Here is a 21,326-nt window from a genome sequence, read left to right as displayed (position 1 = left end):
GGCAGTATAACTACGTGGCTCTGCGCTGTATACTGCGTGGCTCTGTGCTGTATACTGCGTGGCTCTGCGCTGTATACTACGCGGCTCTGCGCTGTATACTACGCGGCTCTGCGCTGTATACTGCGTGGCTCTGCGCTGTGTACTGCGCGGCTCTGTGCTTTGTACTGTGCGGCTCTGCACTGTGTACTGCGCGGCTCTGCGCTGTGTACTGCGCGGCTCTGCGCTGTGTACTGCGCGGCTCTGCGCTTTATACTGTGCGGCTCTGCACTCTGTACTGCGCGGCTCTGCGCTGTGTACTGCGCAGCTCTGCGCTGTATACTGCGCGGCTCTGCGCTGTGTACTGCGCGGCTCTGCGCTGTGTACTGCGCGGCTCTGCGCTGTGTACTGCTCGGCTCTGCGCTGTGTACTGCGCGGCTCTGCGCTGTGTACTGCGCGGCTCTGCGCTGTGTACTGCGCGGCTCTGCGCTGTGTACTGCACGGCTCTGCGCGGTATACTGCGCGGCTCTGCGCTTTATACTGTGCGGCTCTGCGCTCTGTACTGCACGGCTCTGCGCTGTCTACTGCGCGGCTCTGCGCTGTGTACTGCTCGGCTCTGCGCTGTGTACTGCGCGGCTCTCCGCTTTATACTGCGCGGCTCTGCGCTTTATACTGCGCGGCTTTGCGCTGTGTACTGCATGGCTCTGCGCTGTGTACTGCGCGGCTCTGCGCTGTGTACTGCACGGCTCTGCGCTGTGTACTGCACGGCTCTGCGCTTTATACTGCGCGGCTCTGCGCTGTGTACTGCACGGCTCTGCGCTGTGTACTGCGCGGCTCTGCGCTGTGTACTGCACGGCTCTGCGCTTTATACTGCGCGGCTCTGCGCTGTGTACTGCACGGCTCTGCGCTGTGTACTGCGCGGCTCTGCGCTGTGTACTGCGCGGCTCTGCGCTTTATACTGCGCGGCTCTGCGCTTTATACTGCGCGGCTCTGCGCTGTGTACTGCGCGGCTCTGCGCTGTGTACTGCGCGGCTCTGCGCTGTGTACTGCACGGCTCTGCGCTTTATACTGCGCGGCTCTGCGCTGTGTACTGCACGGCTCTGCGCTGTGTACTGCGCGGCTCTGCGCTGTGTACTGCACGGCTCTGCGCTTTAAACTGCGCGGCTCTGCGCTGTGTACTGCACGGCTCTGCGCTGTGTACTGCGCGGCTCTGCGCTGTGTACTGCGCGGCTCTGCGCTTTATACTGCGCGGCTCTGCGCTGTGTACTGCGCGGCTCTGCGCTGTGTACTGCGCGGCTCTGCGCTGTGTACTGCACGGCTCTGCGCTTTATACTGCGCGGCTCTGCGCTGTGTACTGCACGGCTCTGCGCTGTGTACTGCGCGGCTCTGCGCTGTGTACTGCACGGCTCTGCGCTTTATACTGCGCGGCTCTGCGCTGTGTACTGCACGGCTCTGCGCTGTGTACTGCGCGGCTCTGCGCTGTGTACTGCGCGGCTCTGCGCTTTATACTGCGCGGCTCTGCGCTGTGTACTGCGCGGCTCTGCGCTGTGTACTGCGCGGCTCTGCGCTGTGTACTGCACGGCTCTGCGCTTTATACTGCGCGGCTCTGCGCTGTGTACTGCACGGCTCTGCGCTGTGTACTGCGCGGCTCTGCGCTGTGTACTGCATGGCTCTGCGCTTTATACTGCGCGGCTCTGCGCTGTGTACTGCACGGCTCTGCGCTGTGTACTGCGCGGCTCTGCGCTGTGTACTGCGCGGCTCTGCGCTTTATACTGCGCGGCTCTGCGCTGTGTACTGCGCGGCTCTGCGCTGTGTACTGCGCGGCTCTGCGCTGTGTACTGCACGGCTCTGCACTGTATACTGCGTGGCTGTGCAATATACTACGTGGACATGCATATTCTAGAATACCCGATGAGTTAGAATCGGGCCACAGTCTAATAATCATAAGACTACGGATAGTGGTTTGGAATTGTGCTGTACTGTCACTTTAAGAGCTGATATTATCTGACAAAACTTGTGACCTGGTGAGCTGATGTAGATTTCATAGGAGTTGGCATAGTAACTGTGTCTGACTGCGCATATCAATGAGCTAATCAGCCAGGTGGCAGTTATTTTTAGAAATTGCCTCAGAAACCAGCCCATTATAAACGTATAGGAAAATTTCTCCATTGAAACGCATTGAAAGACTTTTTTCAAACACAAATTGCGCAAAAACTACAAATCCGATCGACACGAAAAATACTTAGCACACCTCTCAGGAACGCTGGCTTCGAAATGACACCTCACTGGAGTCTGTGAGTTTAGCGGTTCGGGCCGCATTACGTGCGGACTGAATAATAAGAATAAGAAGAAGTTTACCACGGTGGAATAACAGTATAGTGCTTTGTTCCAAAGCACTATAATAAGAAGAAGTTATCCACGATGGAATAACAGTATAGTGCTTTGTTCCAAAGCACTATAAATAGCATTTTTGTGCAACAGGGTTGTGTGATGCCACACTATATAGTCACGCAATAATTGTGCTCGTACATATGTTTTAGCATGTAACAAAATCATTTTTCTGCTATTGATTTCAATGAAGCTTGAAAAAACGGAATGGCTTCAGTTTGCTTTAGATCCATTTTGTTTTAGCTTTATACACTTAAACATCTCTGCTGCAGCCTGTGCTGTTGTGTTACTCAAAAACTGAAATAAAAATGGATCTGAAGCAAACAGATGTTTTTTTTTTTTGGTGCAGCCAAATGAAAAAAAAACTGATCAGCATAACTGAAAAAAATGAATGTGTGAACACAACCTAATAGATAAATTCTGTCTGAAAAATCCTGTCAAAGTAAGGGCAAAGACACACGGGTGAATATTCCCATCTAAATTTGGACAGGGATATCCACCCTGGATGCCTGGTCTGCAGAACTGAACTCTGCAGCTCAGGTGAGCCCCAGAGCACAGCCCGGCCTGAACACGGCACTCAGGGACTGAACTCTGAGCACCCGACAATTGCTCAGTGCTCAGAGTTCAGTCTCTGAGTGCCATGGTCGGTCTGGCCTGTACTCGGAGGCTCACCTGAGCCTCAGAGTTCTGCACTGCTTACTCGCGGCCAGAGCTTCACACACGCCCAAAAAAAGCATCTGAATTCAGATGCTTTTTTTGGCCGTGTGTTTTAGCCCTAAATGCTGACTTCTACTGTTCTGACTCCCTTTCTCTACAAGTTACTCCATCCATGAATTGAAGAAAATGGAGAAAAATTGATTCGTTTTTGTTCTCATTGAAGGCAATGGGAAATTATATGATTCATTTTATATTCATTTGTATTCTTTTCAGTTTTTTTAAACAGAAACAAAAGGGTTGCAACCTTTGCTTTTGTATTTTTAAAAACGGAAAGCATACCACAGAGGCCAAATGAATCCATTCCATTCCCACTATCAAAAAGAACAAAAATTAATACATTTTTCTCCTCTTGCCTTTCGTTCAGTTGTTTCTATGACAGAGCAGGTGACCAAAAACCTGTAACAATACTGAAAATGTAGCTTAATAGAAAAATCCTCTAAAATAACAGAGTAAGGGCCCTGTCACACTGGCAGATAACCTCTGCAATTGTGATTCTGCGACATATGTATACAATGTCATATCCCGCTGTCACATGTAGCGATAGCGCGGTCACAGCAGGATTCCTAGGAGCAAAGAAAGGGCTGAACTTTCACCTTATACAAAGAAGAGCAGGGGCCCAACCATGTACAGTATTTCACACAGTATGAAGTCAGAGTTACAAGCCTGCTACATCACAGATTGTCAAATCGTTATGACAAATCTCGTACTGTGTGATGGGGCCTTAAGAGCCTATTCACACAAGTGCTTTTTCTGGCTGCGATTATCACCACCGAAAATTCATAGTAGGACTGCGCCCTAATTATTTCAATGGGGCCAGCAAAAAGACCAGTGGTAATTGCTGATTATACAGTAGGTCACTGACCTATAATGGTAATGGTGGAGAAAATCAAAATGATAATTACCAGCAGCACTGGGCAAAAGTGGCCATGTGCATGAAGCCTAAGACCTTATTCACTCAGGCGATTTTCCCTAGCAATTATTGCTAGCGATTTTTCTAGTGAACAATCACTTTGAACAGAGACTATATTTTTACTATGGTGTCCTATGACAGGAAAGCACTGCCCTAAATTTTTAAATTTTAAATTGCTAGCAATTATTCTACCATAGGAGCCCATAGAAAAAAAATCACCTCTGTTCAAAGCAATTTTGCTAGCACTAATTTCCTGTGTGAATAAGACCTAATCTAAAAATTCTATAAAACAGATGGTGGGTCAGAAATGGATCTGTCACCATAGGTTAACAGAAAAACCCCCAAAAAGAATGCACCAGACAATAACAAAAGCCAGTAAGTAAATGTATCATCTCCAATATATTAATTACATAAAATGTCTCTAACCTGTTCACTGTAATATGCTAATTGAATTGATGATGATGTGTTCGGTTACACAGGCTGTAGCAAAGTTGAAGGTAAAAATGCTCCCGTTCAGCTTTTTCTGTGATAGGAAACCTATAACAGTAGTGGGAATATAGCAAAATAGAAAAATCCTCTCAGAACAATCCTACCAAATAACAGAGTAATGGAAAAATCCTGTCATAAAACAACTGGCGACTCCAAAATGTGTCTGTCCCATAAGTTACCAACAAATGTTAAAAAAAATGCACCAGACAATAACAAGAGCCAATAAGTAAATGTATGATCACTAATATATTAATTACATATAATTTTTCTAACCTGTTCAGTGTAATATGACAATTGAATAGATGTTGAAGTGCTCTCTCACACAGGCTGAGGTAAAGTGAAAGTAAAAATCCTAGGTTGCATCACAGCAATCAACTTCAGCTGACCACACAGCTGATTGACAAAAAAATAAGCATATTATCAATTTTTTGTGTAATTTAGGTTTTCTGTTTGAAGATGTGCCTTCAGCTCGAATCCATAACTATTAGAAAGCCAAAACATACACAATAGGCTTTTCCCCCTCAATTAGATACAGTAGAACTGAGAGCAAGGAATTATCAAAATAGTGTTTTTTTCAAAGCACTATAATAAATTAGCAGCGTTCAGATTACAAGATAGTGCTTTTCAAAGCACTATAATAACTAGACAATTACCTCACGGTACTAGCAGCTCTGAGGCGTTTTCCTCTCCCAGAGCGTTACCTCACAATATGGCCCACTCTGAGGCATTTGCCTCATCCAAAGATCTACTGTACATAACATAACATAACCAGTTATGAGGTGCTCACCTCTCCCAGAGGTTTACTTCACGATTCTCAAAAATCCTATGGACAAGTAGACAACTCAGGGCGTGAGATATTCTGAAGTGTTCGCATCACTCAGTATTTTACCTCAGGTTTTGAGATATTCTGAGGTGTTTGCATTACTCAGGTGCTGATTTGGTGGGTGGGGCCACTCTGGAACCGATTTGGTGGGTGGGGCCACTCTGGAACCGATTTGGTGGGTGGGGCCACTCTGGAACCGATTTGGTGGGTGGGGCCACTCTGGGTCCGATTTGGTGGGTGGGGCCACTCTGGAACCGATTTGGTGGGTGGGGCCACTCTGGGTCCGATTTGGTGGGTGGGGCCACTCTGGAACCGATTTGGTGGGTGGGGCCACTCTGGGTCCGATTTGGCGGGCGGCGCCACTCCGGGTCCGATTTGGCGGGCGGCGCCACTCCGGGTCCGATTTGGCGGGCGGCGCCACTCCGGGTCCGATTTGGCGGGCGGCGCCACTCCGGGTCCGATTTGGCGGGCGGCGCCACTCCGGGTCCGATTTGGTGGGCGGCGCCACTCCGGGTCCGATTTAGCGGGCGGCGCCACTCCGGGTCCGATTTGGCGGGCGGCGCCACTCCAAGTGCGATTTGGCGGGCGGCGCCACTCCGGGTCCGATTTGGCGGGCGGCGCCACTCCGGGTCCGATTTGGTGGGCGGTGCCACTCCGGGTCCGATTTGGTGGGCGGCGCCACTCCGGGTCCGATTTGGTGGGCGGCGTCATTCCGGGTCCGATTTGGCGGGCGGCGCCACTCCGGGTCCGATTTGGCGGGCGGAGTTACTCTGGGTCCGATTTGGCGGGCGGCGCCACTCCGGGTCAGATTTGGTGGGCGGGCCACTCTGGGTCCGATTTGGCGGGCGGCGCCACTCCGGGTCCGATTTGGCGGGCGGCGCCACTCCGGGTCCGATTTGGCAGGCGGCGCCACTCCGGGTCCGATTTGGCGGGTGGCGCCACTCCGGGTCCGATTTGGCGGGCGGCGCCACTCCGGGTCTGATTTGGCGGGCGGCGCCACTCCGGGTCCGATTTGGCGGGCGGCGCCACTCCGGGTCCGATTTGGCGAGCGGCGCCACTCCGGGTCCGATTTGGCGGGCGGCGCCACTCCGGGTCCGATTTGGCGGGCGGCGCCACTCCGGGTCCGATTTGGCGGGCGGCACCACCCCGGGTCCGATTTGGCGGGCGGCGCCACCCCGGGTCCGATTTGGCGGGCGGCGCCACCCCGGGTCCGATTTGGCGGGCGGCGTCACTCTGGGTCCGATTTGGCGGGCGGCGCCACTCCGGGTCCGATTTGGCGGGCGGAGTTACTCCGGGTCCGATTTGGCGGGCGGCGCCACTCCGGGTCCGATTTGGTGGGCGGGCCACTCCGGGTCCGATTTGGCGGGCGGCGCCACTCAGGGTCCGATTTGGCGGGCGGCGCCACTCCGGGTCCGATTTGGCGGGCGGCGCCACTCCGGGTCCGATTTGGCGGGCGGCGCCACTCTGGGTCCGATTTGGCGGGCGGCGCCACTCCGGGTCCGATTTGGCGGGCGGCGCCACTCCGGGTCCGATTTGGCGGGCGGCGCCACTCCGGGTCCGATTTGGCGGGCGGCGCCACTCCGGGTCCGATTTGGCGGGCGGAGTCACTCCGGGTCTGATTTGGCGGGCGGAGTCACTCCGGGTCCGATTTGGCGGACGGCGCCACTCCGGGTCCGATTTGGTGGGCGAGGCCACTCTGGGTCCGATTTGTTGGGCGAGGCCACTCGGGGTCCAATTTGGTGGGCTGCGCACCTCGGGATCCGATTGGTGGGTGGGTCACTTTAAGAGTTGATATTATCTGGCAAAACTGTCATGGTAGAGTTCGTAGGCGTTGGTTGGCATAGTAACTGAGTCTGACTGCGCATATCAATGAGCCAATCAGCCAGGTGGCAGTTGGCAGTTATTTTTAGAAATTGCCTCAGAAATCAGGCCCATTATAAACGTATGGTAAAATTTCCGTATTGAAATGCATTGAAACACTTTTTTCAAACGCAAATTGCGCCAAAACTACAAATCCGATCGACACGAAAAATACTTAGCACACCTCTTGGGGACGCTGGCTTCGAAATGACACCTCACTGGAGTCTGTGAGTGAAGCGGTTCGGGCCGCATTACGTGCGGACTGAATAATAAGAATAAGAAGAAGTTTACCACGGTGGAATAACAGTATAGTGCTTTGTTCCAAAGCACTATAATAAGAATAAGAAGAAGAAGAAGTTATCCACGGTGGAATAACAGTATAGTGCTTTGTTCCAAAGCACTATAATAATGAGTCAATACAGGATTTGTTAATGTGATAAAGTGCAAAGAAGTGGTACATACATTATTAAAAACCAACAGAAACAACTAGATGGGTATTTCCTGAAGGAACTACAGATAGTGCTTTGGAATGGTGCCCAGGCTGCCCCTGCAAGACTTTCACACTTGGGTGCCCCTCAGATGCTGGTTTGGTAGTTGTAGCTCCTTAGGGTTGAGGATTTGGTGGGCGGGGCCACTCTGGGTCCGATTTGGTGGGCTGGGTCACTCTGGGTCCGATTTGGTGGGCCGGGCCACTCTGGGTCCGATTTGGTGGCCCGGGCCACTCTGGGTCCGATTTGGTGGCCCGGGCCACTCTGGGTCCGATTTGGTGGCCCGGGCCACTCTGGGTCCGATTTGGTGGCCCGGGCCACTCTGGGTCCGATTTGGTGGCCCGGGCCACTCTGGGTCCGATTTGGTGGCCCGGGCCACTCTGGGTCCGATTTGGTGGCCCGGGCCACTCTGGGTCCGATTTGGTGGCCCGGGCCACTCTGGGTCCGATTTGGTGGCCCGGGCCACTCTGGGTCCGATTTGGTGGCCCGGGCCACTCTGGGTCCGATTTGGTGGCCCGGGCCACTCTGGGTCCGATTTGGTGGCCCGGGTCACTCTGGGTCCGATTTGGTGGCCCGGGTCACTCTGGGTCCGATTTGGTGGCCCGGGTCACTCTGGGTCCGATTTGGTGGCCCGGGCCACTCTGGGTCCGATTTGGTGGCCCGGGCCACTCTGGGTCCGATTTGGTGGCCCGGGCCACTCTGGGTCCGATTTGGTGGCCCGGGCCACTCTGGGTCCGATTTGGTGGCCCGGGCCACTCTGGGTCCGATTTGGTGGCCCGGGCCACTCTGGGTCCGATTTGGTGGCCCGGGCCACTCTGGGTCCGATTTGGTGGCCCGGGCCACTCTGGGTCCGATTTGGTGGCCCGGGTCACCTGGGTCCGATTTGGTGGCCCGGGTCACTCTGGGTCCGATTTGGTGGCCCGGGTCACTCTGGGTCCGATTTGGTGGCCCGGGCCACTCTGGGTCCGATTTGGTGGCCCGGGCCACTCTGGGTCCGATTTGGTGGCCCGGGCCACTCTGGGTCCGATTTGGTGGCCCGGGCCACTCTGGGTCCGATTTGGTGGCCCGGGCCACTCTGGGTCCGATTTGGTGGCCCGGGCCACTCTGGGTCCGATTTGGTGGCCCGGGCCACTCTGGGTCCGATTTGGTGGCCCGGGCCACTCTGGGTCCGATTTGGTGGCCCGGGCCACTCTGGGTCCGATTTGGTGGCCCGGGCCACTCTGGGTCCGATTTGGTGGCCCGGGCCACTCTGGGTCCGATTTGGTGGCCCGGGCCACTCTGGGTCCGATTTGGTGGCCCGGGCCACTCTGGGTCCGATTTGGTGGCCCGGGTCACTCTGGGTCCGATTTGGTGGCCCGGGTCACTCTGGGTCCGATTTGGTGGCCCGGGTCACTCTGGGTCCGATTTGGTGGCCCGGGCCACTCTGGGTCCGATTTGGTGGCCCGGGCCACTCTGGGTCCGATTTGGTGGCCCGGGCCACTCTGGGTCCGATTTGGTGGCCCGGGCCACTCTGGGTCCGATTTGGTGGCCCGGGCCACTCTGGGTCCGATTTGGTGGCCCGGGCCACTCTGGGTCCGATTTGGTGGCCCGGGCCACTCTGGGTCCGATTTGGTGGCCCGGGCCACTCTGGGTCCGATTTGGTGGCCCGGGTCACCTGGGTCCGATTTGGTGGCCCGGGTCACTCTGGGTCCGATTTGGTGGCCCGGGTCACTCTGGGTCCGATTTGGTGGCCCGGGTCACTCTGGGTCCGATTTGGTGGCCCGGGTCACTCTGGGTCCGATTTGGTGGGCCGGGTCACTCTGGGTCCGATTTGGTGGCCCGGGTCACTCTGGGTCCGATTTGGTGGGCCGGGTCACTCTGGGTCCGATTTGGTGGCCCGGGTCACTCTGGGTCCGATTTGGTGGGCCGGGTCACTCTGGGTCCGATTTGGTGGGCCGGGTCACTCTGGGTCCGATTTGGTGGGCCGGGTCACTCTGACTGACAGCAGGATAAGGGAATGGCTGATAACAGAGAATAGACTGACAGCAGGACAAGGGAATGGCTGATAACAGAGAGAATAGACTGACAGCAGGACAGGGGAATGGCTGATAACAGAGAGAAATAGACTGACAGCAGGACGGGGAATGGCTGATAACAGAGAGAAATAGACTGACAGCAGGACAGGGGAATGGCTGATAACAGAGAGAAATAGACTGACAGCAGTACGGGGAATGGCTGATAACAGAGAGAAAAAGATGGGTATTTCCTGAAGGAACTACAGATAGTGCTTTGGAATGGTGCCCGGGTTGCCCCAGCAAGACTTTCACACTTGGGTGCCCCTCAGGCGCTGGTTTGGTAGTTGTAGCCACTCTGGGTCCGATTTGGTGGGCGCTGTATACTGCGCGGCTCTGCGCTGTATGCTGCGCGGCTCCGCGCTGTATGCTGCGCGGCTCCGCGCTGTATGCTGCGCGGCTCCGCGCTGTATGCTGCGCGGCTCCGCGCTGTATGCTGCGCGGCTCCGCGCTGTATAATGCGCGGCTCCGCGCTGTATGCTGCGGGCTCCGCGCTGTATGCTGCGGGGCTCCGCGCTGTATGCTGCGCGGCTCCGCGCTGTATGCTGCGCGGCTCCGCGCTGTATAATGCGCGGCTCCGCGCTGTATAATGCGCGGCTCCGCGCTGTATGCTGCGGGGCTCCGCGCTGTATGCTGCGGGGCTCCGCGCTGTATGCTGCGCGGCTCCGCGCTGTATGCTGCGCGGCTCCGCGCTGTATGCTGCGCGGCTCCGCGCTGTATACTGCGCGGCTCCGCGCTGTATAATGCGGAGCTCTGCGCTTTATGCTGCGGGGCTCTGCGCTTTATGCTGTGCGGCTCCGCGCTGTATGCTGCGCGGCTCCGCGCTGTATAATGCGGAGCTCTGCGCTGTATACTGCGGGGCTCTGCGCTATATGCTGCGCGGCTCTGCGCTGTATGCTGCAGGGCTGTGCGCTTTATACTGTAATAATAATAAGACTACAGACAGTCCTTTTGAATTGTGCTGTGCTGTCACTTTAAGAGCTGATATTATCTGACAAAACGGTGACCTGGTGGAGTTGGTTGGCGTTGGCATAGTAACTGTGTCTGACTGCGCATATCAATGAGCTAATCAGCCAGGTGGCAGTTATTTTTAGAAATTGCCTCAGAAACCAGCCCATTATAAACGTATGGGACAATTTCCCTATTGAAACGCATTGAAAGACTTTTTTCAAACACAAATTGCGCAAAAACTACAAATCCGATCGGCACGAAAAATACTTAGCACACCTCTTGGGGACGCTGGCTTCGAAATGACACCTCACTGGAGTCTGTGAGTTTAGCGGTTCGGGCCGCATTACGTGCGGACTGAATAATAAGAATAAGAAGAAGTTTACCACGGTGGAATAACAGTATAGTGCTTTGTTCCAAAGCACTATAAAAATTGACTCAATTGATAATTAGAATCAACAGCTGTACATGATTATAGTGCTTTGGAACAAAGCACTATACTGTTATTCCACCATGGTAAACTTCTTCTTATTCTTATTATTCAGTCCGCACGTAATGCGGCCCGAACCGCTAAACTCACAGACTCCAGTGAGGTGTCATTTCGAATCCAGCGTCCCCAAGAGGTGTGCTAAGTATTTTTCGTGTCGATCGGATTTGTAGTTTTTGCGCAATTTGTGTTTGAAAAATTTCTTTCAATGCGTTTCAATGGAGAAATTTTCCTATACGTTTATAATGGGCTGGTTTCTGAGGCAATTTCTAAAAATAACTGCCACCTGGCTGATTAGCTCATTGATATGCGCAGTCAGACACAGTTACTATGCCAACTCCTATGAAATCTACATCAGCTCACCAGGTCACAAGTTTTGTCAGATAATATCAGCTCTTAAAGTGACAGTACAGCACAATTCCAAACCACTATCCGTAGTCTTATGATTATTAGACTGTGGCCCGAATCTAACTCATCGGGTATTCTAGAATATGCATGTCCACGTAGTATATTGCACAGCCACGCAGTATACAGTGCAGAGCCGTGCAGTACACAGCGCAGAGCCGCGCAGTACACAGCGCAGAGCCGCGCAGTACACAGCGCAGAGCCGCGCAGTATAAAGCGCAGAGCCGCGCAGTACACAGCGCAGAGCCGTGCAGTACACAGCGCAGAGCCGCGCAGTACACAGCGCAGAGCCGCGCAGTATAAAGCGCAGAGCCGCGCAGTACACAGTGCAGAGCCGTGCAGTACACAGCGCAGAGCCGCGCAGTATAAAGCGTAGAGCCGTGCAGTACACAGCGCAGAGCCGCGCAGTACACAGCGCAGAGCCGTGCAGTACACAGCGCAGAGCCGCGCAGTATAAAGCGCAGAGCCGTGCAGTACACAGCGCAGAGCCGCGCAGTACACAGCGCAGAGCCGCGCAGTACACAGCGCAGAGCCGCGCAGTATAAAGCGCAGAGCCGTGCAGTACACAGCGCAGAGCCACGCAGTACACAGCGCAGAGCCGTGCAGTACACAGCGCAGAGCCGCGCAGTATAAAGCGCAGAGCCGTGCAGTACACAGCGCAGAGCCGCGCAGTACACAGCGCAGAGCCGTGCAGTACACAGCGCAGAGCCGCGCAGTATAAAGCGCAGAGCCGTGCAGTACACAGCGCAGAGCCGCGCAGTACACAGCGCAGAGCCGTGCAGTACACAGCGCAGAGCCGCGCAGTATAAAGCGCAGAGCCGTGCAGTACACAGCGCAGAGCCGTGCAGTACACAGCGCAGAGCCGCGCAGTACACAGCGCAGAGCCATGCAGTACACAGCGCAAAGCCGCGCAGTATAAAGCGCAGAGCCGCGCAGTATAAAGCGGAGAGCCGCGCAGTACACAGCGCAGAGCCGAGCAGTACACAGCGCAGAGCCGCGCAGTAGACAGCGCAGAGCCGTGCAGTACAGAGCGCAGAGCCGCACAGTATAAAGCGCAGAGCCGCGCAGTATACCGCGCAGAGCCGTGCAGTACACAGCGCAGAGCCGCGCAGTACACAGCGCAGAGCTGCGCAGTACACAGCGCAGAGCCGCGCAGTACACAGCGCAGAGCCGCGCAGTACACAGCGCAGAGCCGAGCAGTACACAGCGCAGAGCCGCGCAGTACACAGCGCAGAGCCGCGCAGTACACAGCGCAGAGCCGCGCAGTATACAGCGCAGAGCTGCGCAGTACACAGCGCAGAGCCGCGCAGTACAGAGTGCAGAGCCGCACAGTATAAAGCGCAGAGCCGCGCAGTACACAGCGCAGAGCCGCGCAGTACACAGCGCAGAGCCGCGCAGTACACAGTGCAGAGCCGCACAGTACACAGCACAGAGCCGCGCAGTACACAGCGCAGAGCCACGCAGTATACAGCGCAGAGCCACGTAGTATACAGCGCAGAGCCGCGTAGTATACAGCGCAGAGCCACGCAGTATACAGCACAGAGCCACGCAGTATACAGCGCAGAGCCACGTAGTTATACTGCCCAGTCACGTAGTATATTGTCCAGTCACATAGTATACTGCATATCCCTGTTAAAAAAAAAAAGAATTAAAATAAAAAAGTTACATACTCACCTCCTGGAGCGGCCGGTATCTGATGGTTGTTGCACCTCCTAGAGCGGCCGGTACACGATGCTTGTTGCACCTGGAGTGGCCGGTACCCGATGCTTGTTGCGCGCTCCGGTTCCAAGAGTGCATTGCGGTCTCACGAGATGATGACGTAGCGGTGTTGTGAGACAGAAAGACGGAAGTGCCCTTAGATAATTAGATAGTAGATTACCCCGCTCACCAATTCGGAACCCGAGAGGCCCGGCCCACCAAATCGGACCCCGAGGGGCCCGGCCCACCAAATCGGACCCAGAGTGACCCCGCCCCCTAAATCAGACCCAGAGTGACCCCGCCCACCAAATCGGACCCAGAGTGGCTCCGCCCACCAAATCGGACCCAGAGTGACCCCTTCCACCAAATCAGACCCAGAGTGACCCCTTCCACCAAATCGGACCCAGAGTGACCCCTTCCACCAAATCGGGCCCAGAGTGACCCCGCCCACCAAATCGGACCCAGAGTGACCCCACCCACCAAATCGGACCCTGAGGTGCCCAGCCCACCAAATCAGACCCTGAGGTGCCCAGCCCACCAAATCGGACCGAGTGACCCCACCCACCAAATTGGTCCCTAAGGTGCCCCGCCCACCAAATCGGACCCAGAGTGGCTCCGCCCACCGAATCGGACCCAGAGTGGCCGCGCCCACAGAATCGGACCAAAAGTGACCCCGCCCACCGAATCGGACCTAGATTTACCCCGCCCACAAAATCAGACCCAGATTGACCCAACCCACCAAATCGGACCGCCTGAGGGGCACCCAAGTGTGAAAGTCTTGCAGGGGCAGCCCGGGCACCATTCCAAAGCACTATCTGTAGTTCCTTCAGGAAATACCCATCTAGTTCTTATTATTATTCAGTCCGCACGTAATGCGGCCCGAACCGCTTCACTCACAGACTCCAGTGAGGTGTCATTTCGAAGCCAGCGTCCCCAAGAGGTGTGCTAAGTATTTTTCGGGTCGATCGGATTTGTAGTTTTGGCGCAATTTGCGTTTGAAAATGTTTTTTCCCCTCATTGTAATGCTTTTCAATAGGGAAATTTTCACATAGGTTATAATGGCCGGGTTTCTGAGGCAATTTGAAATGTACCTGCCACCTGGCTGATTAGCTCATTGATATGCTCAGTCAGGCCCAGTTACTATGCCAACGCCTGCGAACTGTACATGACCCTAGCAGGACAGTTTTGGCAGATAATATCAGCTCTTAAAGTGATAGCACAGCACAATTTCAAAGCACTATCTATATATAGTCTTATTATAATTATTGCCCCGCTCACCAAATCGGACCCAGCCCGCCAAATCGGACCCAGAGTGGCGCCGCCCGCCAAATCGGACCCAGAGTGGCGCCGCCCGCCAAATCGGACCCAGAGTGGCGCCGCCCGCCAAATCGGACCCAGAGTGGCGCCGCCCGCCAAATCGGACCCAGAGTGGCGCCGCCCGCCAAATCGGACCCAGAGTGGCGCCGCCCGCCAAATCGGACCCAGAGTGGCGCCGCCCGCCAAATCGGACCCAGAGTGGCGCCGCCCGCCAAATCGGACCCAGAGTGGCGCCGCCCGCCAAATCGGACCCAGAGTGGCGCCGCCCGCCAAATCGGGCCCAGAGTGACCCGGGTTGACCAAATCGGGCCCAGAGTGACCCGGGCCACCAAATGGGACCAGAGTGACCCGGGCCACCAAATGGGACCCAGAGTGACCCGGCCCACCAAATGGGACCCAGAGTGACCCGGCCCACAAAATGGGACCCAGAGTGACCCGGCCCACCAAATGGGACCCAGAGTGACCCGGCCCACCAAATGGGACCCAGAGTGACCCGGCCCACCAAATGGGACCCAGAGTGACCCGGCCCACCAAATGGGACCCAGAGTGACCCGGCCCACCAAATGGGACCCAGAGTGACCCGGCCCACCAAATGGGACCCAGAGTGACCCGGCCCACCAAATGGGACCCAGAGTGACCCGGCCCACCAAATGGGACCCAGAGTGACCCGGCCCACCAAATGGGACCCAGAGTGACCCGGGCCACCAAATCGGACCCAGAGTGACCCGGGCCACCAAATCGGACCCAGAGTGACCCGGGCCACCAAATCGGACCCAGAGTGACCTGGGCCACCAAATCGGACCCAGAGTGACCCGGGCCACCAAATCGGACCCAGAGTGACCCGGGCCACCAAATCGGGCCCAGAGTGACCCGGGCCACCAAATCGGGCCCAGAGTGACCCGGGTTGACCAAGTCGGGCCCAGAGTGACCCGGGCCACCAAATCGGGCCCAGAGTGACCCAGGCCACCAAATGGGACCCAGAGTGACCCGGCCCACCAAATGGGACCCAGAGTGACCCGGCCCACCAAATGGGACCCAGAGTGACCCGGCCCACCAAATGGGACCCAGAGTGACCCGGCCCACCAAATGGGACCCAGAGTGACCCGGCCCACCAAATGGGACCCAGAGTGACCCGGCCCACCAAATGGGACCCAGAGTGACCCGGCCCACCAAATGGGACCCAGAGTGACCCGGGCCACCAAATGGGACCCAGAGTGACCCGGCCCACCAAGCCTCAACCCTGAGGGCTACAACTACCAAACCAGCGCCTGAGGGGCACCCAAGTGTGGAAGTCTTGCAGGGGCAGCCCGGGCACCATTCCAAAGCACTATCTGTAGTTCCTTCAGGAAATACCCATCTAGTTAATATATAATATCACTCCACTCATATTCAAAACATAGCTCAGGGATCGGCGTTTCATTAGACTAAATGTGCATGTCAGGAAGAAGGTACAAAAGAAATACAGCTACACGTCCCTCTGTGATTGCGCGGTAGCACCCTGAAGTAACTAGCGCCATCTTGGTATAGGAGATGTAATTGAATGCGCATGCACCAGTAGGTAGATACGATGTCTGAATGCATACTCCTCCACATATGCATGGTCACGATTTATAGTACTCAGCGCCATCTTTATGAAGGGGATACATTGCGCATGCGTCGAGTTGCGCTCACTGAAATCCAGCATATGGTCAACTCTTCCAATATCCTGAATAGAGTATCCCCATTTTAGAATTCATAAACAGAGACACATCTGCACATCAAGTGTGTGCTCCACATGAAGGCCTATCAAAAAGAAAATATATAAACTGTTGGATTAATGTACGTCAAAAACATATTTTATCTTCTATTGAAAATTACTTATGGGAATATATTGACCAATTTTTGAGGAATTCGAAGATATATTATATTGGTACATTTTTTCAATCAACATCTTGTGCACAGATTTTTTCTTTAAATGTATTTTTCTTTAATATTGGCCATCACTCTTTCTTGTCTTGGATGAATATGTGTGAAAAAAATGAATGAATCTTCTGAAGATGTTATAGGGTTCGATGATGGCATATATATGGCTCATTAGTCCGTAAGAGGTGGAGGTTGAGAGTTGTGCCGCTCACAGAGTATATATCTTTCATCTCTCCGTTGGTTTACAGGTTACCAGCTCCAGCTAATGTAGGGTGTCCCTGTACCAGTTGGACTGAGCACATGGCCAATACATTCTCATAAATAATTTTCAAAAGAAGATAAAATGTGTTCTTTATATATTTTCTTTTTAAAGGGACTCTGTCACCTGAATTTGGAGGGAACAATTTTCAGTCATATGGGCGGGGTTTTCGGGTGTTTGATTCACCCTTTCCTTACCCGCTGGCTGCATGCTGGCTGCAATATTGGATTGAAGTTCATTCTCTGTCCTCCATAGTATACGCCTGCGTAAGGCATTGCCTTGTGCAGGCATGTACTACTGTTCCCTCCAAATTCAGGTGACAGAGTCCCTTTAATAGGCAGTCATGTGGAGAAAACGATTGATGTTCAGGTGTGTTTCTGTTTATAAATTCTAGAATGGCGATACTCTATTCTGGATACTGGATGACTTGACCGTATACTGGGTTTCAGTGTGCGAATCTTGACGCATGTGCAATGTATCCTCTTCATAAAGATGGCTCTGAGTGCTATAAATCATGATTGCGCATGCGTGGAGGAGTATGTGCAGCGCCCCAGAGTCCTGGTCGTTGCAGTACTGATGCTCTGCCGCTAAGGGGGGCTATGGTACGTCTGATGGCACTGAAGGAGTTCAGCTGACCAGGTATCACAGACACCAATACACTTCACAGTCTGGCCTCCAGGGGGAGCTAAGGGTGCTATGTATTAGGCCACTCCTCACAATCTGGTAAAACTGGGGGTTAGATAGGAAGTTAGTCAGAAGCTGACTGGGTTGGAACCAGGCAACATCCTGTGGCAGAGGGTGTTGCAGGGGAAGATTCAGGGGGGTCCCTGTCAGGGGAGGGATCCTGACAGAGGCCTAGCGAACAGAAAGAGCGTTACGGGACCGCGCCTGCACTTCATCGCGGCGGTACCCCAAGAAAGGACAAGAAGCGAGGTTTATTGTGCTGAGTGAGAAACGAGATCAACGCAACAAGGAGAAACACCAGTAGGAGTCGTGCTGTAAGACGAGGCAACATCCTACTGAGGTGCGTAGACGGTGGCCGGAACGCCGAGGAAGTATTGAGCTCCAGGCCTTACTTCAAACCTACGGCAGGACAGTCAGTTCTAGGCGGGCTGTCTCACCCAACATCACCTAAGCAGACACAGGGGGCAACATCTGGAGAGGGGCGACTCTAGGGTCCCAGAAGACCTCCGAGCCTACCCTTCATACGGGTGCATCCTAGCCATATCATCTGGGGGACAAAACAACATCATAATCGAGTTGTGAGGGAACTTCAGAAACAGACACAACAGTTGTGAGGACTATCCCATAAGCACAGCAGGGAAGGACTGCAACACACAAGCGCTAGAAGGTAGGCACAGATTTCCACCTGCAAAGGGAACTCTGGAGGTGCCATCGGACCGGCTGGACTCACGCAGCCCGGTTAACCGTATTCCAGACTGAGGATCCGGAAGCCTTCAGTAAAGAGGTAAAGAGACTGCAACCGGTGTCCTTGTTATTTACTGTGACCGGCACCACACCACAACAGCATCACTCTCCACCTTCATTGGACGCCCCTCAGCAGGGTCACGGGCCGGGTCTAGCCACTGTGACAACCCCAGAACCGAGACAGAGAGGCCCGATACCGGGTACCCCTCGGCCCTGCGGCAGTGGGGGCGCTCCATATGCATTGTGACATTGTAGATAAATCCCGGTTAGTGCGCATTCAATCACATCTCTTATACCAAGATGGCGCTTGATGTTTCATTTAGTCTAATGAAACGCCGATCTCGGTGCTATTTTTTTAATATGAATGGGGTGAGTCATGTTCTATATTAATCACGTACAGCTGTTGATTCTAATTATCAACTGAGTCCATTTTTGTTTCTGATGGTTTTTAATAATGTATGTAGATAGATGGATAGATAATGGATAGATAACTCAGCCTTTTTCAAGCAGTCAGTGTGAGCTGAAATGTCACCATGCCATGTGGGTCTGAATAAAATCCACATTTTTTCACTTAAAGTCTATGGAATGCTGCCTTCCCTTTTTTTTACTTTATCTACTGTAGATTGGGGCAAGTATTGGATGCTTTGCTGTGGAGGCTTGTGCACCCGCTTATTGGATATGTGCTGTCCCATTTTTTCTTATATTAGATAGATAGATAGATAGATAGATAGATAGATAGATATTAGATAGGTAGATAACATATAGAGAGAAACAGAGCAGCACAACAAGCAAATAGAGAGTTCGGGTGCCAAAAAAGCTCCCAAAGGCAAAGACCAATCCTTGAATGCAAGAATAAAAAAAAACAGGAGCAGCACACCGTTATGAGTGAAAAAGGAGCTATTTTATTTAGCCCATGACAGTGACGTTTCGGTCCAAGAAAGTGAAAAAGTTTCACCATGTAATATTTCAGTTTTTCTTAAGCATTATGGAGGCCACCGTGCTCTTAGGAACCTTGAGGACTGCAGAAATTCTGTTGTACCCTTGGAAAGATCTGTGCCTTGCCTCAATTCTGTCTCTGAGCTCCTTGGCCAGTTCCTTTGACCTCATGATTCTCATTTGGGCTGACATGCACTGTGAGCTGTGAGGTCTTATATAGACAGGTGTGTGCTTTTCCAAATCAAGTCCTATCAGTTTAATTAAACACAGCTGGCCTCCAATGAAGGAGTAGAACCATCTCAAGGTGGATAACAAGGAAATGGACAGCATGTGACTTAAATATGAGTGTCTGAGCAAAGGGTCTGAATACTTAAGACCATGTGATATTTCAGTTTTTCTTTTTTAGTAAATTTGCAAAAATTTCTACATTTATGTTTTCTTTCAGTCAAGATGGGGCGCAGAGTGTACATTAATATGAAAAAAAATGAACTTTTTGAATTTACCAAATGGCTGCAATGAAACAAAGAGTGAAAAATTTAAAGGGATGTAAATACTTTCTGCACCCACTGTAGATAGATAGATACAGTAGATAGATAGCGGATACGGATGGAGTCCTATTAAACCCACTGAAACACCTTGTGTTCATAGCAGGACACCCGTGAGTCACAAGGCAAAACAAAAGAAAGTATGGATTGGGTCCAAGTAGAGACTCAGTCAGATATTTAGGAAAACCCGCTAAGGGCTTTTAATTTTAGAGGGATTTGCAGGTTTGGTAGTGGGGCGAATTCCTCTCTACACTCCGGGTTTTGGAAGTGGCTCTATGGCCACGATTCCATTTACATCTGTCAGTTTTGCCTTGGGTGTGTCAGTGTTGGAGTTTCCAAGCTGTAGAGCAGGAGGCTCTGTGCCACCCAGGTCTTTGTGGAGCTAACACAGAGCCAGGGAACTCAAGGCGGCTGATGCACCCAAAAGACATGGCAATGCCATTGTCCACGGCAACAGGTTCTGAGTTCTGGACTGTGTTTGTGGAAACTCGGCTGTGATCCGGAGGACAACAATACTATGTGTGAACTATAAAAATAAAGACACAATTTATGTTGAACTTTCTGTGGTCCCTGCCTATCTGTCACACTGCACCAACCTCGATACTCGGTATCGTGTCTGGTACTTAAAGGGGATGTGTCACGGCGGCGGCCTGGTCCGGTAAATGGGAAATAAAGTTTGTTCATGCTGCCTAAAGGGGTCCGCTGGTGTGATGTTATGGCAGCTGGGCAGCTGGGATGGTATGGCTTCCCACAGGAGAAGCTGGGTCCCCAGGGCTCCCAGTGTTTAGATAAAGATGGTGGGTGTTATAGCAAGAAACATAGGTCACAGGTTTGCAGTCTCTTTACCTAGTTTACTGATTAATTCAGGCAGCCACAGTCCACGGCACCAGATCACAAGTACAGATAAGGTCCGGATGGCTTGGAAGTGAGTTGGGAGTCCCCTTTACCAGGTGGATTCAGAAGCCTTCCCTCTATTGCTGTGGTGTAGTTCCTTGCTGCCCTCGGCCTCTCACAAGGTCCTCACGTGTTCTCTCTTTCCTCCTTGTAGGTAAGACACTAACCCATATGACGGGTGGCTCAAGGGTTTTTACAGGTTCTCTATCACGACCCGGGCTCTATGCGCCATTGTGTCTCCAGGTGTCAGGGCGGACAGGTGACTTGTAATCCAGGTGTCCTGCCGGTTTCTGTTGTGAGCCGTGGAGTCCCTCACAACCTCGGTCTTCTGGCTACCGGTGTCTGCGCTCTGTAGGGAGGTAGCCCAGTCGCAGGTATTCTCCCCAGTTCTCACTCTCCTGCGCGTCACTTCTCCTACACACTCTCTATAATCCTTTCGGCTTTCTTTCTCTCTTTCTAGGAGCTGCAGCACTTCTCGTGGTTGCATGGCCACTCTGCTCCATTCTCCTCTGTCTAAATGACAGGAACCCTCTCACTTTCCCTCCAGCCCAGAAATATATATAGGGGAGCCACCCACAAGCTGTATCAGAGCTCCTCCTTCTGGCCTGGAGTGTGAACATGTTGCATGCTTGTGTGCACCCGATAAAGAAGATCCTTCCTCACTTCCAAGCATGATCACTCTCCCAGTGAGGAAAGCAATGTCACTGTGACAACCTGGAACCTGGGGTGTCACACTACAATAGATAGATATGTAGATAATAGATAGATAGATAGATAGATAGATAGATAGATATTCACTCCTGTA

The sequence above is a fragment of the Ranitomeya variabilis genome, chromosome 2 (genome assembly GCF_051348905.1).
Source record: "Ranitomeya variabilis isolate aRanVar5 chromosome 2, aRanVar5.hap1, whole genome shotgun sequence".
Taxonomy (NCBI): domain Eukaryota; kingdom Metazoa; phylum Chordata; class Amphibia; order Anura; family Dendrobatidae; genus Ranitomeya; species Ranitomeya variabilis.
The sequence above is the reverse complement of the archived record's forward strand: the minus strand, read 5'-3'. Positions refer to the sequence as shown.